Source organism: Adiantum capillus-veneris, chromosome 4, assembly GCF_014529385.1.
Source record: "Adiantum capillus-veneris isolate H3 chromosome 4, ASM1452938v2, whole genome shotgun sequence".
NCBI lineage: Eukaryota > Viridiplantae > Streptophyta > Polypodiopsida > Polypodiales > Pteridaceae > Adiantum > Adiantum capillus-veneris.
This window is the reverse complement of record NC_140934.1, coordinates 63,334,234-63,350,020: the sequence shown is the minus strand read 5'-3', so window position 1 is coordinate 63,350,020 and position 15,787 is coordinate 63,334,234. Positions and strand designations below refer to the sequence as shown.

General features: G+C 42.7%; 1 pseudogene; it reads left to right on the top strand.

The window, feature by feature from the left end:
* Positions 1-8,572: 8,572 nt before the first annotated feature.
* On the top strand, positions 8,573-9,793 carry LOC147459302 (uncharacterized; annotated as a pseudogene).
* Positions 9,794-15,787: the final 5,994 nt, after the last annotated feature.

The window sequence follows — 15,787 nt, the reverse complement described above, 5'->3', positions numbered from 1 at the left end:
CCAGAAGGTCTTACAAGTGCCAATGTAGAAGGCAGCTTGCTCATAGAGGAAGTGAACAGGAAGAACATTGACAAAGGCAAAGGCAATAGTGCTTTGGTCGTTCGAGGGAGACAACAGTTTAAAGAGAAGAAGGGTAAGAAGGCACAAAACAGAAGTAAGTCTCGTGATTCGAAGTCAAAGGATGACATAGAATGCTACCATTGTGGCAAGAAGGGTCACATGAAGCGAGACTGTACGAAGTGGAAACAAGAAAAAGGCAAAACAAAGAGTTCTGAGCAAGATGAAAAGAAGAGTTCAGTGAAGATTGAAGAGGTGAATGTCACAGGATCTGGTTCAGACAGTGATTCTGGTATAGCAGCTGGTGACATCTTCCTTACAAGCAATCTTGATTCTGTTTTCTTGACTGCAGAGGATGGACATGCTATGAGTGATTGGATTATCGACTCAGGGGAATCTTTACATGTTTCTCCGCACAAAGAGTGGTTTACATCATATGTGGCTACTAAAGACTATGTCAGACTTGGCAATGAGCAGGTTTGTGACATACTTGGAGTGGGAGATGTGCAGTTGAAGTTTCAGAATGGCTCTTCTTTATGGCTCAAGAATGTCAGACATGTTCCAGCAATCCGAAAGAGCTTGATTAGTACAGGGAAGTTGGATGATGCGGGTTATGTGACAGTTTTTGGGAACAGCGCTTGGAAGATCTCCAAAGGTTCGATGACTGTAGCACATGGCAGCAAGTCAGGAACTCTGTACACTTTACATGTTTCAGAGGTTAAAAACCATGTAATTAATGTGATTGAGCAGCCAAGTGTGTCACTGTGGCATCGTAGGTTGGGACATATGTCAAAAAGAGGAATGGAAATACTTTCTCATTATGGTTATTTGCCTGGCTTTTCATTTCAAGATTTCGAGTTTTGTGAGCATTGTGTTTATGGTAAGCAAACACAGGAACCGCACAGATCAAAGAGGAATCGTAGGGACGAACGGTTAGCTCTTGTACACAGTGACCTATGCGGACCAATGCCTAGTTTGTCACTAGGGGGAGCAGCGTACTTTTGTACATTCATAGATGACTATTCTCGCAAAGTATGGGTTTACTTCTTGAAGCACAAGGATGAGGTGCTCAAGGTCTTTAAGACATTCTTGCAGCTGGTGGAGAATCAGAGTGGTCAGAAGCTGAAGTGCTTGAGAACTGACAATGGTGGAGAGTACGTTTCCAAAGCTTTTCAAGACTTTTGTCAAGAAAAAGGGATTAAGCGGGAACTTACTGCACCATATAATCCTTCACAGAATGGGGTTGCAGAACGTATGAATAGGACCATACAAGAGAAGGTCAGAAGCATGTTGTCAAATGCTGAGTTGCCTGATGGATTTTGGGCGGAAGCAGTGGCTACAGCAGTCCATTTGATCAACAGGTCTCCTAGTAGGGTTCTGGATAAGAGTGCAGTGGCCGAGATGCTATGGACAGGCAAGGCACCTTCGTATAAGCATCTCAGAGTCTTTGGTTGTGAAGCTTATAGCCATATTCCTAAGGAGTTCAGAAATAAGTTAGAACCAAAGAGCAAGAAGTGTATATTTCTTGGCTACGGAGAATCGGGCGAGATGGGTTACCGGCTTTGGGATCCTGAGTCCAGAAAGCTTATTCGTAGCAATGATGTGCATTTCAATGAAGCCAAGTTTCACGCTAAGCCAGAGAAGACAGAGGAGATCAGAAGAGTTGTCTTCAGGGAAGATGGACCTAGTGCTAGCACATCAAGACAGCATGGTCAGGCTCAGGAACAGCCTATAGTGGCTAGAGAGGCAGAATCAGTTGTGGTGAGACGTTCTGAGCGTGTCTCCAAACCACCTGATCGTTATGTGCCATCTCTAAATTATGTCATGCTCACAGATTGCGGAGAACCATCTTGTTACAAGGAAGCATTACAAGTGGTTGACTCGAAAAAATGGCAGTTGGCCATGCAGTCAGAGATGACAGCTCTGCATAAAAACCAGACATGGAAGTTGGTTAAATTACCACAGGGCAAAAAGGCTCTACCTTGTAAATGGGTTTACAGGTATAAGATCACCGCTCATGATAGTCAGCCAAAGTACAAAGCAAGGCTTGTTGCCAAGGGCTTTAAGCAAGAACAAGGCATTGACTTTGATGAAGTCTTCTCTCCAGTGGTCAAGATGACTACATTGAGATGCTTTCTTGCATTGGTTGCTATATTGGATTTGGTGTTGCACCAAATGGATGTCAAGACAGCGTTCTTGCATGGTGATTTAGATGTGGAAATTTACATGCAGCAGCCAGAAGGGTTTGTTGAGAAAGGCATGGAACATTTGGTATGCCAGTTGTTAAAGAGTCTTTATGGCTTAAAACAATCACCGAGGGCATGGTACCATAAGTTCCACCAGTTTATGCTTTCTCAAGGCTACAAACGTAGTGAGTTCGATCACTGTCTATATACAAAGAAGGCTAAGGATGGCAGTTGGCTGATCCTTATTTTGTATGTGGATGACATGTTGATTGCTGGCAAACACTTGGAAGAAATTTCAGCTTTGAAGTCAAAGATGGCAAAATCGTTTGACATGAAAGACATGGGTGAGGCAAGTCATATACTTGGTATGCGCATTGAGAGAGACAGATCAAAGAAGTTGATTTGGTTATCTCAAACAGAGTATATTGACAAGGTTTTGCAACGTTTCAATATGGAGAAGGGAAAGGCATTGAGTGTTCCATTGCCACCATATGTGAAACTTAGCAAACAAGATTGTCCTGTGTCTGAGGAAGAAAAGGCTGAAATGGATAAGATTCCATATGCGTCTGCAGTGGGTAGTTTGATGTATGCAATGATTGCTACACGTCCGGATATTGCATTTGCAGTGGGAGTGGTTAGCAGATATATGTCAAATCCCGGCAAGAAACATTGGGAGGCAGTGAAAGGTATCATGAGATACTTAAAACATACAAAGAGTATGCGCATATGCTATGGTAGTCAGGATTTGAGTGTCAGAGGATTCACTGACTCAGATTATGCAGGAGACTTGGATAAGAGGAGATCTACATCAGGCTATGTCTTTACATTGGCTGGAGGTGCCATATCATGGCGATCTCGATTACAAGATTGTGTTACGCAATCTACTACAGAAGCTGAGTATGTTGCAGCAAATGAGGCATGCAAAGAAGCTATTTGGCTTGGTAGATTGGTTGCAGACTTGGGAATCAATGCAGATATGCCAGAGTTATATTGTGATAGTCAAAGTGCTATACAATTGGCAAAGAATCCAGTGTTCCATTCGAAGACTAAGCATATTGATGTGAAGTATCACTTCATTAGGGAAGTACTTGAAGACAAGTAGATACAACTGCTGAAGATCCACACCAAGGACAATCCTGCTGATCTACTCACAAAGGGACTTCCAGGAGAGGGCTTTGTGCATTGTCGTGAGTTATTGGGCATTGGATAGATGGCAGCCATGTAAATCTTTGTACATTTATGTTCATAGATTTACAGTTACTTAAAGTGCCACATTGGACTTTAAGTGGGAGGTTGTTGGGATTAAAGCCCAAGTGGTCTCTTATGCGGATATGGCCGGCCGCCCGCCTAACTCACTTACCTCTAACTCTTTGTATATACTAACATATTCTTTGTGAATACTAAGGATTTGGGAGATAACCCTTCTAACAGATCTCTGCGTACTGTGTACTGTGTAAGCTCACTGTGTGTGTGTGAGAGAGAGAGAGTCGACCCACGCTCCGCTCCGCGACTTCACTCTCCATCACCACCAAAGCGGAGAAGACCATCATATTCCTATCCTCACCAAAATTCAAAGAGGGATGATAAAAAGAAAGAGAAGAAAAAGGCGAGAAAGAGGACACTCTCTTCTCCATCTTCTTCATCCTCTTTCTCTTATGAAAGCTATGGTGAAGACGACAAAGATCAAGACAAGAAAAAGGCGAGAAAGAGGTCACCCTCTTCTCCACCTTCTTCAAATTCTTCACCTTCTGAAGAAAGTGATGGTGCAACCTTTGAACCATCAAAAAGAAGAGGCCATAGGAAATCCTATGCCGCATGGAAGAGGTCGTCCAAGCTGAAGAAATTCAAAGAGGGAGGGAAGAGCATCTCTTTCCTTACCTATGATGGTACCTTTGGTGCTACGGACAAAGTCTTGGCCTTTATCCAACAATTCGATGCGGCGTTTGGAGATGAGGGCTTCACGGAGTCCTCTAAGCTACGCCATGTAGCTATGCACTTTCAAAAGTCCGCCAGACAATGTTGGTCTAGCCTACGAGCCAACGGTGAAGCTCCACGAACATGGAAGGCTTTAAGAGCTTCCATTATGAAGCAGTTTTTGGCCACCGATGCCAAAGACAAAGTACTCACTGAATGGCGAAGCTTAAAGCTCTCTCCCAATGAATCCATCCACAAATATGTAGACAAGTTTTGGGACTTACAACTCAAAGCCACTGTCTTCAAAACGTTGGATTTTGGAGAGCAAAAGCAACAGTTTTGTGCGGGCATAACCGAAGAAATGGCGGAGTATGTCAACTCCCAAAGGCCACGTACCATATCGGCAGTAATACACCATACTATGGTGGCCTCTAGAATCAATTTCCAAACGGGGGTTAAAAGAAATAATAAGCCCCCGGAAAACAAGGGTTCCAATGAGCCTAAGGGGAAGGCCCTGGCATTAGGGAAGAAAGAAGAACCATTCACTTTACAAGATGGTTATCTTCTCTATGGAAATAGACTATGCGTTACTAACTCACTACGTGAGAAAGTAATGTATGAATCTCATGCTCCACCTTATGCGGGGCATAGAGGCATTCAGTCTACCTTAAAGGGAATAGAAACATATTTCTATTGGCCTACCATGAAAGTGAACATACAAGAGTATGTTTCCAAATGTGTGGTATGCCAAAAGACAAAATTTGATAGAGGGAAGCAACTTGGATTGCTTCAACCCTTACCAATCCCTAATTCACCATGGGAGAGCATATCCATGGATTTTACCTTTGGATTGCCTAAGTCTATCCATGGGAATACAGGAATATGGACGATAGTAGGCAGGTTCAGTAAACAAGCTCATTTTATACCTGTCAAAAAGACTATCAAAGCCCATCAAATGGCAACCCTCTTCATTTCACAAATTTTCAAGTACCATGGCTTGCCAATGTCCATAGTGTCGGATAAAGATCCTAGAATGACCAGTAATTTCTGGAAGGGTCTCTTTGAGAATTTAGGTACAAGGCTAAACTTCTCTTCGGCCTATCATCCACAAACGGATGGCCAAAGTGAAATAGCTAACCTAACAATTCTCGATCTACTAAAAGCCTATGTAATAGAAGTAGATCAAAGATCCCAATGGGAGAAGTACTTACCCTTAGTGGAGTATGCTTACAATAACACTGTACATACTTCCACGGGAAAATCACCTTTCGACGTAATTGAGGGAAGATCAAAAAGTCCCTTGCTACTTAAGGTACATGGGAAGATCTTCGCTGCAGATGAGTATAGCCGAGACCTACAAGAATCTTTTCAAAAGATTAAGGATGCTATCTCTATCTCACAGCAAAGGCAAAAGGCTGCTGCTGATAAGCACAGAAGATCCCAAGCCTTTAAAGAAAACGATTGGGTCTTGTTAAAATTTCCAAAGGCTCGATCAAGGCACACGACGGGCAAGAATCCTACGGGCCACCAAAAGTACTATGCTAAACTAGCAAAAAGGTACTATGGTCCCTTTCAGATTCTTAGGCCAATCAATGAGATGGACTATCAACTCAAGTTGCCCAATCATTGGCTCATACACAATGCTTTCCATGTGAGCCTATTAAAGCCTTACAAAGGAGAGCCACCTCAAGAACCAACTATTGAAGACCCACCGGAGATCGAGGACCAAGAGGAGGTGCTGCAGCCCGAGTCCATTCTCCGACATGAAGACAAGGTACTAAGAGGCGGTAAGACTAGCCGACGATATCTTATTAAGTTTAAGAATTATCCTTTTGAAGATGCTAGATGGATGCAAGGCATACAATTAAAGGATAACCTAAACCTTGTCAATGCTTACAATGCTTCCCAAGAGTAAGCAAATGTACAAAATGTTTTTAAAAAAATGAACAAAGTTTTTGTCTTATAAGACTCTCTTTTTTTTATTTTGTGCACAAAAATGTAGTATGCATGCTTAGATCAAGTTTGTGGAGACGACGTCTCCCAAACACCAAGTAGAGCTTCTCACTCTACTACGGAAGACTGATAAGACTGATGTGCAAACATGCTTGCGGCAGCCTCGGGCTCTCAAGCGCCAAATAGACTAGTCATCCATTATGGAATGATGTCGTATGGTAACATAGGGATCCTCTACCCGCTAAGAAAAGGACTCATGAATATGCTTTATCTTCTCTACACCATAGTCGAGGACGACTATGATTTCAAGAGAGAGGTAATGTCATAATAATCAATATCTAATTCTCTTAAATTATTTTCTCATATTAAACTGATCATTTAATGTGGGGAAGTGCCAGGGGAGAAAAAGCTAGAATATTGGTTAAGCTAGCAGACCGGCCACAGTAGGGATCCAAAGGAGGGAAAATAGGGATCCAAAGGGGAGGCCATCTGCAAAAGAGCCATGTGCAACAATGGGCTAAAAAGACCCTAAGGTTCAGCCCATTAAGACTTCCAAAATGCTAAGGTTCCAAAATTCAAAGGTTGTGTCCAAAGGGTTAAAGCTTAGGGGGAATTGGATGCTTTGTGTGCTCTCCAAAGTCAATGCACATCCCTACATGGGAGGGGGCGAGCCCTTCTTCTAGGGGATGAGAGAGAAAGCCACACACACACACACACAAGCCCCTTTACACAAAGGGTATTAGGGACACATGTCAGCTCCCTAGCCCAGATGCCCACAAGATGTGCCCAATTCCTATTGGATGACCCTTGAAGTGGACCAATGAGAATTAAGCTAGAGTAAATCTAGTTTAAATAATTTAAAAACATTTAATAAAAGAAACCAATAAGAATTAAGTCTCCTAGAAGACTATTGGGCAGTCTCCCAAAGGGTCCAATGAGCATTCAGGAGCCCCATGGCTTGCCTGATTCCTATTGGCCAGGAGGCAAAGGGGTCCAATGAGAGTTTAGTTTAATTATTTAATTACCTCAAGCTCTCACAAAAGGGGAAAGGGGGACACATGTCAGAAGGCTATCACTTATGTTGCTTAATTGTAATTGGCTTGACTTGGGGAGGGCCAATGAGGCTGCAGGAAGAGCAAATAGCAAGGGGGCTCGCCCAAGAGAGAGGGGGGGCTGATTTTTGCTTGGCATTATCACACACACACTCACACAATCTCATGTGTGAAGAAAGAGAAGACTATCTCTTCCCAAGCTTTAATGGAGAACTCATCACCTACTCCAAGCTTGTGAGATAGAAGCCTACCTCAACACTCTCTTGGCATGTGGATGCAAATCCAACCAAGAGCCAAGCTTCAATGCATGCTCATCTCCTCTACCAAGCTAATTACTAAGCTAAGCTATGCTAATATGAGTGATTATGTGAGGAGATATACATCTTTCTCGTAAGATACTCCTTCTTCCTCTCAATATACTCTCATACCCTGCTAGCTCTCACCATCTTCGAAGGTGTGTGAGGTCTTGGGTCTGAGAACGGGTATAATTCAAGTTGTGTTTGTTAAGTGTTTTGCTTAGTGCATGAAGCTTCCATCTTCATTGCACTTGCTAGTCTTGAAGGAACACAAAGAATTGTATTGTACAATGTCTCTCTTGATGGGAGAAACCATAATACAAAGCCTTTTGGAGGGGGGACTGGCTCCATGCAAATCCGGTGTTATCTAACTAGGTGTTATGCTTTTTGTTGCTCTCTCCACCCAAGCACTCTTGTAATTCTCATTAGTAATCTATTCTAATGAAATGCCCACTTTGTTCATGCTAATTTCCGCTACACATAAGTTATTAGGCCATTAAATGTTACAACCTAAAGCAAAGCCTTGACGGTGATTTCCGAGCATTCTTGTGGGAGTTCAAGGCCATATGGAGCAAGTTGGTTAAGGTAACTTCTATAGAGAATGCATATTTTTTAAAGATGACCAAGTTTGTGGATTTCTTGCATGTAAAAGTGTGGGATAAAGTCGAGATAGATGGACCGTGCACGTACAAGGAGGCAGTAGCCTATGAGCAGAGCAGGACGAAGAAGGTTTTAAAGAAGCAACAGGCAAACCGGTTCTCGCGAGTCCATTGGTGCCAAGGCCAATTCTTAGGGAAGAGCTTCAGGTAATCCGACCCTTTGTTGATGCACATGTGGTAGCAGCGGATAGGCGTGATGACAGAGTAGAGACGATACCGTATGGGCCTACATGAGGCCTCAACAGCAGCTACAGAGAGTAGTCTACCGAGTACCGCCTGATGTGCTTGACCAAGTGACTTTTAAAAAGCAAGCAGTGGAGAAGATAGATGAAGTGCCAAAACCGGTGAGTTTTGCAAAGAAAGACGAGGTGTATTCAAGCTATAGCAGTGCCTTGGATACGGATAGCACATGGGAAATGGAGTCTGCTTTCTCAAGGTATGAGACATATGATGTTATGCATGTCAATAAGGTGGTCAAAGAGCAACAAATTGCAAGTGAAGAGAAATTTTGTGTGGACCAGGGGGTTGGGAAACCCTCTCTCTTGCCTTGTGATGGTAAGGCCATGTTGACTGAAGAAGAGTGCTTCATGAAGCAGACTGGGTGTTCAATGATCGAGTGGTCGATGTAGATGAAGAGTCGCAGGTTTTGGTTGCTAAAGCTATGGTGAGAATACAAGGTATGCAAGGCTTGTCGCCTTTTCTACTGCTGTTTGAAGGGACTACAAGTGAAGGTATTCCGGTGTTTGGTTTGGAGGATCAATTACCGTAGGTAGATGCCATGTTGTTGATGGATGTGCTATTGAGGGTTGCTTTGCAAGTGCCGTTATGCCGGTTGCTACAGGCTGCCTTGCTTAAAGACAATGATGTTGTGGAGATATCTCTAGCTGTTGGCGGGAAGACATGTGATGCAAAGGCTTTCCAGGATGTGCAGGCTTGTGTTGGGCGTGGAGATGGCTCATGCATGCAGTTTTTTGAAGGGCTGTGCTGTCAAGATCTACAGGAAGGATTGGTTTACAGGTTTACCAATGCAAAGCAGGGATGGTGCGTATCTATTTTACAGATGGATGATGATGACCAAAGCCGCATTTTTTATCTGAGAGGGACTACAATCATGCTTGGGGAAGCCTGTAGCTTTCCATTTGACCGAGGCGGGTGCTACAACAGACAGTGAATCTCCCTCTATATGTCTATACAATTGTACATACTACATATAGCTTCATATTATACTATCATGTTCTCGCTTCTTATGCAGTTTTCTAATATCTAAATAATGCTATGGTTAAGCATGAATGCTCAATGAGGGGTTGGGCAATGATGGTAGAGCTGAGGATGGTCGACCTATGGAAGTGCAAAAAGCCCAGGCATAGTAGCTTGCAGGCAAATGACGGGAACATTGTGCAGGTATTTGATGCAGTTGGGAGACAAGTGCACAGGGATGGAGCACTTGCTAGCAGAAGCTGCAAGTATTTTTTGCTATCACAGGTGAGAGAATCAAATGGTGATATCACAAGGTTGGGAACATAGCAAGGGGTGCAGGTGCTATCAGGTTTATGATATGGGCTTTTGATCGAGGTGTTTGCAGGACACTCTACTTGACACGAATACCTTCCACTTGGTGGGCTTTGAAGCTCATTGAAACTATGGAGGTGGGGCTTTTCAATTGGCTAGCACATTGAGTTAAATCCAAAGGCCAAAGCAATGGTCGTCTTTTTCCCGGCAGCAATACGAGTGGCTGAGGACCATTGCGGGGATCGATGTTTGCTAGGGATGGTGTCTTGGTCATAGCCATGAAGTTTAGGCGAAGGAGTGCGGTGTTCGACATGATCGTGGTCCTTCTCGTGGGAAGGCGGCCCAAGTCAGAGGACTTGATAAAAAAATAAATGTTGAAAGGTGGTGGGCATGCAGGAAAAAAATGCCAACTGCATGATAAGGAGCCGAGAGCGGCGGGTTGACAGGAGCCTCCACAGAAGCAGAATGGAGGGGCATGCAAAGGGGGTGACAGTTGAGGGCCACAGAAGGTGAAGGGGGCTGGTCCGAGCAGAGGGGCCGTCCACCGGGGGTCTCACGGGCTAGCAGGTAGGGACCAAGGAGATTTGCGAGCTCAAGGGGGAGGACACAAATGGTTGCCCAATAAAAAAGGACACGTTGCAAGTAGCAAGCAAGGGGGAGGCTCAGCGAGGGGTGCAGAGACGTCGAGAGCAAGAGGGAGGAGCTCCTGAGAGTGCTGGAAGAAGGGCTGGTCGTGAGCAAGTTTGGGGATGCATAAGACAGGGAGAGATAGCAAGCAGATCCGCCAGAAGGCTGGCCTAGAGCAAAAGAATGAGGGATAAGTAGGAGGACAGCTTGGAAGAGTAGGAGGTGGCGTTGTTTTATGACAGGAGCAGGCCATGAGCAAGAAGGGCCGACTGGAAGAGGAGAGGGGCACCATTTGAGGAGGCCCATGGAAGGAAAAGGTAGGTTGATGGTGATGAAGGTCACATGTTATAAAAGGGTCAGCTCTATTGGAAACCAAGATCGACAGAAGCTGAAGTGTAGGTAGCAAGCAGGATCGAGTGATCAGAGAAAAGGGAGGGCGGCCTGGAAAGAGATCACCAACTGCACGGAAGTTAATCCGCATGTTGCGAGATGAGTCCAGGGTTGCCTAGGGACTGCCTATGAATGAGAAGAATTGGCCGCCAATACCGGTTGCCAATAGCCGAGGAAGGGTACCAGGTTGCACCAAAGCACGCAATTGACAGTCGCCATCATTGTATTGGGATTGTGTTTATGTGATGCATAGTTGGTTTGTGTTTTTTGTCGAGTTTTCCATCAGTCTCATCTACGTCTCATCTTTTTCCATATGCCCGTGGTAGCATTGGCTCTGGGATTGTGTGTGTGTGTGAGCAAAGAGGGAGGGAGAGAGATTGTACGGGCAAATTGTATATGTGGTCCTGGCGTGTGTCGCCTCCTGTGTGAGTGCCTTTAAAGATTGGGTAGCTGTATGCATCAATCGGTGTCGCAATATGATGGTGTTTTGATGGGTTTGTTGTGCTGAGGGGTTTGTGTGTGAGTGTGTGCAGCCAGTGTTGTTCGTAGGTGAGTCGGTGCATTGGAGATTGGCAGATAGTGTGCATTTGTGTGAGTTTCTATGTGGTAAGGGGTGTGGATCTTATCCTGGGCTATAGAGAGGCAAGCTTGGAGTGTGTTAGGTTTGTTCCCCTTTCCAACGGTAGCCTCAAAAGAAAGTCACTTTATTCATATTTGCCTATGCGGTTCGAATGTTTAGCCATATACTCCCATGTAAGTTTAGGGCCATCTAATAATTAAAATCAACTCATCAAAAGAACTCGTAAAACATATCAAAACAGCTCGGTTAACTCGCGACGTCATATGGTATCCCCCTTTGATAGCACTCCTACGTGTGTAGGTAAAACTGATAATAGAGTGATTAATAACTCGCATTCTCGAAGAGATAACGGAGACCTAAATTCATTTATCATCAAGTTTCATCAAGATTTTCAATTGGTTAAGTGGGTTTTCCCATCAGGTGAATCTATATAGTGATTCTCCATGGAGCCTGTAGTCAAAATATTTGGTTGTGTAGTGGGCAGCAAACTGTTTTTTGACCATATCTCTTAGCTGGTGCGTGTTTTTCACATGACACATAAGAGAGAAAATGTTCTAAATGATTTGTTTTATCTATGGTATAAAGGATTCGGGATGATTCATAACGGTTTGTGAATTATGACCAAAACAGTATTCCTACCGCTTCTATGACGTGAAACGAAAAGTGCTTTTTTATGCACGTGCATGACCATAACGCATCATGTGCATAATCAACATGTAAAACATGATAAAAAAATCATGAGGCAACCTTCTATGTACTTGTTTAATCCATACATACACTCATATGAAGAAAAACAATCACCGAGAGGTGACTACGCAAAAAAATGACATACAGAGAGAGAGAGAGAGAGAGAGAGAGAGAGAGAGAGAGAGAGATGTTGACTATGGAGTTTATGGTTTCTCACCGTGCTTTAGAATCGATTTGGGGTTGTCGAAAGGCTTCTTGATTTTCCGCAAGAGAGCGGTGATGAGAGCTACGTAGAGGTATCCGCCATGAAAACTTCCGGAGAGCGTGTACACTGTGAAACGAGAGAGAAGATAATAAGAAAATATAGAGAAAGTATCCTTCTTCTTCTCGAGAGAGAGAGAAGAGCTTATGGAGATGGTGATGAAGATCTTGCACCACTTCGTATAATAGATAAGTAATTCTGACGTCAAGGCAAGAGAGCTTCCGCGGCTGAGAGTGTATCTATGCCTTCAAAGTGAAAGAAGAGAGGTCTTTATATAGGCTCTCAAGGCCAAAAGCACTAGCTAAGAATAGAGTGAGCAAGGAGAGACAAGTTCGTGCACGTTCGTAGCTTTTCTTTTTCATTTTTTTTTCTTTTTTTTCTGACGACATGGATTTCGATGCGTGATTTAGAGACTCTAAGAAGAAGCTTGGCTTCCAAGAAAACAGTTCTAAACTAACCTTCTCCTCTCTTTTCTAAAAAGACTCTTTCTTTCCTAAACACAAGCCTTTGCTTTTTCGATGGTCAACTCTCCCACTTACCATCAATTTTTACAGCAAATTGATCATCCAAGTAGTATCTAACCAACTAATAAAAACCGTAGCTAAACTATGCCACACGTGACATCCCGATATAATTATGACTTTCCAATACTGTCAATCAAAATTCGACGAAATAGATACTGGAAGTTATTTTTTTTATTTTCAGAAGAGACCCAAAAATTGGGGATCTTACATTCTCCCACGCTTGAAAAATTCGAGGTGTCCTAACCTCGACATGAAGTCTGGATAATTTAGTTTCATTACATCGTCACGTTCCCAAGTAGCATCTTCCTGAGGATACGTTGACCATTTAACAAGGTGTTCAATAATGGTCCGATTACATAGAGGCTTGATTCTTCTCCGAAGTATTTCTTTGGGATATACTTCAAAAGTTCCATCAGTGGATGTAAGTAATAGAGAATCATCAAGAATATGTTGTGGATCAGGTACATACTTCTTGAGTAAGCTGACGTAAAAAACATCATGTACCTTTATGTGTGGTGGTAACAAGAGTCTGTAAGCTTGATCATTAATTCGCTCTGTGATTACAAAAGGTCCACAATATCTTGCACTTGGCTTCTTACACTTACCCATTGATAAAGAACTACGTCTGGGTTTCACCCTCAAGAATACCATATCGCCTTCTTCAAAAAGTCTGGTAGATCGTTTTGGATCAGCATAACTCTTCTATCTATCTTGAATAGTCTTAATATCCTACCGTAAAAGATCGGTTTGTAGTTGCATTTTATCCAACATTTCTTTGGATGCTTGAACTCGTATGAGAGGGTCTGTCCATTTGACTGGAGTAAGACACTCTTGTCCATACAATGCTTAAAAAGGAGACATTCCAATTGAGCATTGGAATGATGAATTATACGCAAATTCAACCAAATACAAATACCTGGTCCATTTACGTTGGTCATTCATACAATAAGCTCTCAACATGTCTTCAATGTTTTGATTTGTTCTTTCTGTCTGCCCATCAGTTTGAGGATGATAAGCGGTACTAAAGGCTAAATGGGTTCCTGTGGCTGGGAATAACGCTTTCCAAAACTTAGAGGTGAACTTCACATCACGATCATATACTATCCTTCGAGGTAGACCATGATACATGAAAACACCTTTCATGAAGGCTTGAGCTATGTCCTTAGCCGTAAATGTTGTCTTGACTGGAAATAAATGGGTCATTTTAGTAAGCACATCAACAACCACAAAAATAGAGTCATATCTCAGAGATGTAGAAAGTCCTATAATAAAATCCATAGATATGCATTCCCACTTCATTTGTGGAGCATCAATAGGTTGAAGCTTACCGGGATATCGAATTTGTTCAGCTTTAATATGTTGACATGTTAAACATCTTGTAACATAGTTTAACACATCGCACTTTAGTCCTGGCCAAAAGAAACTCTGTCTTACAGTAGAGTAAGTCTTCATGTATCCTCAATGTCCTGCTATAGGTATATCATGAGCTTCTTGTAATATCTGAAGTTTGATTCCAGCTTGATTTGGAATACAAAGACGATTACCAAAGTAAAGGTCATCACCTTCAACATGAAAACCTTTGATTTGCATTTTCTGCTTCTCTGTGCGATTATTTAGGTTCATCAAGTATTGTATCCTTAAGTGTAATGTACCCAACATTTTTCAATAAAAGTATTTCATTTACTTTGTAAATATTTGAGGTTTGCATTTTTATTAAGTCAAAAAGCATTCTAATGGAACGAACGGATCAAAAATCGGACTCTGGAATCATTAATTAGGACCCTTATTCACTTGAAACAATAAGGTTGATGGGAAAGATTGTATTTAGAGATAAGAGTTGACTCTTGGGAAAGAAGGATCAATTTTAGGAAAGGAGGAGTATTTTTAGAAAAGAAAGAGGAGGGAGTTAAGTTTAGAGTTCTTGTCTTGGAGCTCAAGCTTCTTCTAAACCTGGAGAGTCGAAATCACGCATCGGAATCTGTGTCCACAAAAAAACAAAAACAAAAACAAAAAAATTTGGGAGCCACGAACGTACGCGAACTTATTCCTCTATTCTTAGCACCCCCCTAGGGCCTATATAAAGGACCCTTCTCCTCTCACTTTGAACACACACATCTACGAAAGCGGAAGCTCTCTTGTAACGACGCGCCGGAGGAAGGCTCTCTCCCTCAACCTCTCACCTTCAAGCCATCTCCATCTCCAATCGGCGACGTGCCGTCTTTCGATTTGTGAACTCTCTCTCTCTCTCTCTCTCTCTCTCTCTCTCTCTCTCTCCAACAACGCGCTTTTCTTTTCTCTATTCCGAAGCTATGGCTCCGAAGCGTGTAACGCAAAGTTCTAAGGACGTCCATGCCATTGCACCACCAAGGAAGGTGGAAAGAAAGGTGTCTACTCTGAACGTATCTCATGCGGAAGCATCAACCGAAGAAGAAGTCGAAGCCGTCCAACCTCGAGCACAGGAGTTAGCCGCACGCGCTCCAAATTTGGTAAGATAAATTTATAATTCTGCATTGCTATTCATGTTTGATCTGGGAAGCTAAGCATAGGGAACCCCTTAAACTGTCCGAGAAACGTGATTCTATCACAAGAAAGAAGCATATGTTTTCATAGATTCTTGAAAGAACTATTTGATAAAATGGTCACTGTTTGTTGAATTATTATTGCTTAATAAATTGTTATTGTTTGATAAGTGGTTACTGATTGGTATGAAGAATTGGTTGATCATGTTTGAAGAATCGTTTAAAGAGAAGAATTGTTGAAAGAATATCTTTTGTTCCTCAAGGGTAGCGAGATGATTCTGCAGTTTTTAGCGAAGATTAAGCTGAGGTTATCGGCTCTCTTTTGTTCCTCGCGGTTAGCGGGATACCTCGCGAGTAGTGGGATGCCTGATGGTTAGCAAGATGCCTCGCGGTTAGAAATATGGGAAGGTTACGTAATTCGCGATTAGCGAATAAATCCTTTGCAAAGACTCTGTTGGTTAGACAGAGAAAGTCCGCGGGTAGCGGCAACTCTTGAGAAATTGGAAAAGTTATTTTTGTTGAATAATAGGGCTGTCTTCATTAGGCTTTGTTTGAATTGTTTTGGTATTGTT